This window comes from Macrobrachium rosenbergii, chromosome 10 (genome assembly GCF_040412425.1).
Source record: "Macrobrachium rosenbergii isolate ZJJX-2024 chromosome 10, ASM4041242v1, whole genome shotgun sequence".
NCBI classification, from domain to species: domain Eukaryota; kingdom Metazoa; phylum Arthropoda; class Malacostraca; order Decapoda; family Palaemonidae; genus Macrobrachium; species Macrobrachium rosenbergii.
The window spans coordinates 31,676,553-31,682,552 of record NC_089750.1 but is presented as its reverse complement, the minus strand read 5'-3'; positions in this window follow the sequence as shown (position 1 = coordinate 31,682,552).

Sequence of the window (6,000 nt, the reverse complement as noted above, 5' to 3'; positions counted from 1 at the left end):
CCTGTATCATTTTGTTTAGACCTCAAATTTTAGTATTCATTTCTAGTTATTTAGAAGAAAATATTTCTCGCGAAGATCCTCTGCACTTATTACTTAATGACGATTGAATAAATAAGGGTTGCAGTAAAATGTAATAGCATGTTTGTGAAATAGAACGGAAGTTTATGTATCATTTTTGAATGGCTGTGCCAGAGGTATGAGTAATAGTTATTTTATTCCTGGTGACTAACCCACCCGCTTTGATTGATGTTTTTATAACGTTTGAGGTCGTATTCACATAGGAATATAGGTAAAATCTTAACCTGTAAAGGTAAGTACTGCAAGGTAGCTCAGGTGAGAATTGTGGCCCCGAACCAGACATGCACAGATGTCTGCATTTGGTTTTTTCTTCGCCATAGTAGGTAACATTAATTTTCGTGACTGTATGGCGAGGAAGCCCGGGAAATTGTTCGATGAGAAAATAGAATAGTGAATAGAATGTGAAATGACTGATGTGTGCAGTTGTTAGGTGGTGGCTGTGAAGAGAAACTGCAGTGCTGGCGAAAGAGCTTTTCGTTTTTGTAATTGCAGTAAGTGTATAATGAATATCATTAAAAGGAAGGTTTTGAGAGTAAAAAACAAACGAGGAAGATGGAGCAATGAAAATAATCTTGTAAATAATGAAACTGATCATTTTTGGATCAGTCAAAGGACAAGTGAAGCAGTGAAGGAAGCAGGGCCTCTGCAGATAGTTAAGAATAGAAAATTAATGTCTGTGAATGGATTTAGGAATGAGTTTTTAGGGAAGTTTCCTGTAGTAGGAGGGAGTTTTGAGGTTTAGTGTGAATGACAGGTGAAGTTATGAAATATTTACGTGGTAAATGTGAAAACGCAGATACGACGAAAATGGTGTAGAAAGGTTGGAAGTGAAAAGGTGAATCACAGTGTTTAGAGGATATGCGGGTGAAAAGTGTGTATAGTTTTGGGAGGAAGGAGATAGTGTAACTTCTGGCTAGATGGATTGAAAGAGATGTTGGACAAGATGGGCCATGATATCCACGCGAGTGCAAGCAAGATAGAAGGAAGTGTCTCAGTGTGTTGGATGATGACACACTGCTTGTGAAACTTCTGTGTAGGCAGATAAAGTATCTGATGATGTTTCTGCTCCGGAGCCTCGTTTTCATTCGAAGAGGCCGCCAGTCCTTCAGTAGGGAATCCAGGTTATTGGTGAAAAATATGTATAAATGGCCACGTTTGTGTGTGCACCTGGGGACGCCTTAGGTTTTTGAGCATTGTTTTTGTTTACATGCGTCTAACCTAATGAAATGCTGCACAATTAATTAATTGTCTGTTACCAGAGAATAATGAATTTAAATTTTTATACAGAGACAGGTTCTACAACAGTGCTGAGACGCTCGGTGAAAGTTTCATGATAACTCTTTGGACAATGAGAGAGATTGATATTAAACGTTGATAGTATTAATCATGTCAGCATCTGGGTACAGACGAACTTGTGATGGTCTTCATTGGTCCTAGTCTCTGCAGCATTTTTTATGAAAGAGGCAAGAATGCTTCATTGGATCAGTGGGAACACATTGCTTCGTGCCTTGTTGAAAAGCCCTTTTCCATTTAACAATATATTTCCATACCTAAGTAGAAATATCATCCTCATAGAAAGATTCTTTGTCAAGCTTTGGAAATACAGTCACACAAATGCATGTTACATATCTTTTTTGAAAACGAATAAAATTTTTTACATATTGTAAATATGCTGATTAAAAAAATGTTTTTTCTTGTCTTTCCAGAGGTGAGTGTTGTCATCAGGTCTTCCCAGGCAGAACACAACTTTTAACTTCATTTGGTCAAGAATCTTCAGCTGTTGAGACAGTGATGGTTCGTACATTCTTAGTGTTTGCTTTTGTACAAATATTTTTCCCGTGTAAATTATTGTGTGTGTGGCTCTGTATGTTCGTATTGATATGCAGAAATGATTTGACTGAGTGCGTTTGTATTTGAACTATTTTCATGCAAGCAAAACTTGCGGGTTTTGTAATTGTGGTTTCCATGAGTGTGTGTAGGGTTCTGAGCAACATGATAGTTTGCTTACGCTTTTAAAATATATTTAATCAGTTATTTAAAGAAAATGTTAACGCATGGTCCCCTTGCAATTGAGAAAATCGGTTTGCTCATAATTTATTTTTGTTTAATAGTTGCTGTTTGTGATACGCAATTTCCACCTCGGGTACTCCAGTAAATGAGTTTTATCGCGTGTTGGAAGGAGCCAAGCCCTTACTGTGTAGCCTTCTTTTATGAGTGGTTGCAACGGAATATGGAGTGCTGTGGTGGCCTTTGCATGTGGAAGTGTGCCCTTTGCGCTATCCTCATGAAGTCGCCAGCCTCCATCTTTCCTCGTATATATGTGTAATGTCAGTATTTCGTGTTAGAAAATTTCCCTCGAGTATTTTCAGTTTTTTTCATCATTTTTATTTTTTCTGATCCTTTTCATTTTCTTCAAGAAGTTCCCAAATTTCATTCAGTTTCTTCCCGATTCACTGATTTTGTAGCATTAGTGATGATCCGAGTTACATTGCACTGCAAGGGATAATAGTTCTTGACGAAATGAGTGAAGAAGCGAAAACTTGAGTGAAACAATAATTAATGCAGAAACCCCCTCGGCCTGTTGTAAGTTACCCAGGATCATTTGGGGTTTAACTTTTCAGCCTCACTCGACGCATCCTGTCGGTAAAGTATAGAGAAAAATGACCAAGGCCAAGCCTTAGATTGATTTGATTTGGCTGTCTTTCCTTAATTGTGGCCGACTACATCAGTTTCAAGGAAAACACTTTATTACACACTTTATGACAGAGAAAGGTATATTTGTGGCTAAAAAAAAAAAAAAAAATTATAGCAAACGGTAAAATTTTGGTTAGTACTGGTTGAACTTTGTTGCAGAATTTGTAACAGGCAATTCCTCACCCGTTTAGTCTCAACCTAAGAAATAATATTTCAGACCACTATTTTCTAAATAGTAATACTATCATACCATAGAAATTTTCCTTAGTAAATAAGCAATACACTTGAAATTACTATAAATGACCTCAAACCTAGACTGATACCCCTATTTATAAGAAAATTACGCGAAAAATAGAAATTGATATGTAAATTTGATATCCTGAAAAGTATGTTTCCTCAGTATTGTCACGGAAAGGCAGATATCCGATGTACGGATTGGAGTGAGCAGACCTATGCCACATATCATCCTCGTAAGTAATGCTCTGGAATCCACGTGTCAAAACTATTTTTCTGTTCTCTAATGGTTCACTTGTAGAATATTCCATTCAGTACAGGTGTATTTTCAAGTATGCAATCAGGATAATTCCAGAACTGATCCAGGTATTCGAGTTGAAGTAAATGAATAGAAACACTTTCAAAGGCACGAACTCGCGACGAATTCTCCGGCACTATAGCTGGTAACTGGCTGTAAATATATACTTCAAAGGGCAATCAAGATTAGTATAAGTTCCATATTAAAACTCATCCCAAATCATGTTAAGTGTGACCTTTGTCTCCTTTAAGTCACTTATTAATTGGGCACGCACAAGACAACTGATTTTCTTTTAACAAAAGCCTGATATTTTCGCAAAAACTATTTTTTGAACCTGGACTCAACCGAAACCATGTAAAAGGTTGTTTTGCCCGGAACATCGCTGAGTGAACAGATGGATGCGCACAAAAAGACAGACGGAGATATTGCAGTTTATTTCCTACCCCTTAAGAAGGTGGTTTTCGAGGTAAATGTTCAAGTTAAACAACTGCAGAATAAGAAGGCACATTTTTAAGAGGCTGGCCAGTTTTTTTCTTGTGAGTTCAACTATACGTTTTTCCTTTCCTCTTCTTTTTCCTGCTTTTCAGCTTGGAGTAGGTTGGCTGTCTCATCCACCTACACACACACACACACACACACACACACACACACACACACACACACACACACACACACACACACACACACACACACACAAAGCCTAATATCTTGGCAGGAATTTTGACGGACAGTATTTGATGTTCTTCAGTGCTACCTCTCATGATAGTGATATGTCAGTTTGATACATTACCGTTTAGAAACTAAAGAAAATATTTTATAGTATCACTGTAACGTTTGTCACACGCAATTCTAGTTCCTATTTCAATTATTCATTAATTTTATCAAACGGAAAAGTAAATAAGAAAAGGATAATTCTGGATTCCAGCCCAGTCAGTTTTCATGACAGTTAACTGTCGAAGAATTCACGTAAGATAAACATTTTTTGCTTTTCAACAAAGAAAATATTGCTTCCAAGAAAAATCTTTAGGCCTTACACGGTTAGTTCTCGAAAATAATATAGATATCATCATAAAGAAAACAATCTCTTCATACAAACTCCTTTTGTTTTCTGTTTAAAAATTCAAATAACGCTGGAACCCTTCCTCTAAGAACACTCCAATTATCTCCGTAGCTTCCATTGAATCTGGAACAGGATGCACTCCCTGCTCTTCAGCGCTTTCTAGCAGAAGGAGAGAGAGAGAGAGAGAGAGAGAGAGAGAGAGAGAGAGAGAGAGAGAGAGAGAGAGAGAGAGAGAGAGATTCAGCTTGTGATGGTTGGGGGTGGTAGTGGCGGGGAATAATGGCTGAGCACAAAGAATCTGGAGTTGAAGACTTCACAGAGTACACTTCCTACGAAACTCTCTCTCTCTCTCTCTCTCTCTCTCTCTCTCTCTCTCTCTCTCTCTCTCTCTCTCTCTGTTATTTGTTTGGTAAGGACCATAGAGAATGCACGGTAATTACTTCATATTATGCAGACCCGTATTACATGGCTTGTGTGGGAGTAGTTCCACAAGATACTTGGACTTGCTTCCTAAAAAGGAGATCGCTTCTTGCAAACACCTGTTCGTCGGCACTCGTTTAGTAATTTGTTCAGGTTATATGAGCACTCATCGAAATATCGTCTGAAATAACGAGTCTTGGGGGTGCTTGAAGATAAAGAAAAACTTGTTCAAATGAGATAAGAAATGTGTAATATCTGCAAGTCATTTATAAACTTCACAGAAATTTATTTCTGTGAAATACGTTCTCATGTGTTCAGTATTTTTCACGGCGAAGGGGTCATTCCAGTGAAATGGTGCCGGCTGAATCGCTGCTGGTTTGGGAAGTAGGGTTAAATTCCCTGCTGTATAAATTGGGCTTTAGAAGCCTGCCCGGCAGAAACCTCAGGTACGGTGTACGTAGGTCCCAGCTTCTTTGGTGACTTTGGCAGTTGAGTCTGTACTGCCTTGGCTTATATATATATATATATATATATATATATATATATATATATATATATATATATATATATATATATATATATATATATATATATATATACTGTATATATATACACATACAGGTGTGTGTGTGTTTGTGTGTATGTGTTTATTATATATATATATATATATATATATATATATATATATATATATATATATATATATATATATATATATATATATAATGACATTAACACATGATTCATTTATCACACATTACCACGAGTGAAAAAGTAAGAGAGAGGGTGTATGTCGTGAATGGTGTCGCATTTATTTCTAACCCATTAAAAAAATAAAAAAATTTTAAACATGCTTTTATCAAAATGCACTAAAAAGTACAAAACGATTTTTGAGACACGCCAGGGTTTTCTTACAATTAATCATGTCTACAAAAATAAAAGCGTGGGAGCCAAACATGGAAGGAAATGCTACAAACATGAAAGGCGCACACGCTTTTATTTTTGTAGACATGATTAATTGTAAGAAAACCCTGGTTTGTCTCAAAAGATTATTTTTTACTTTTATTGCATTTCAATAATAACATGTATTTAAAAAATTTAACAATTTTTAATTTTTCACTTTTTAATTTTGACAGAAATTGTAACCGATTTATGATTGTAACTAAAAGCAATTGAACGTGATATCCTGTCGAGCCAAAGGTCTGAAAAATCCATA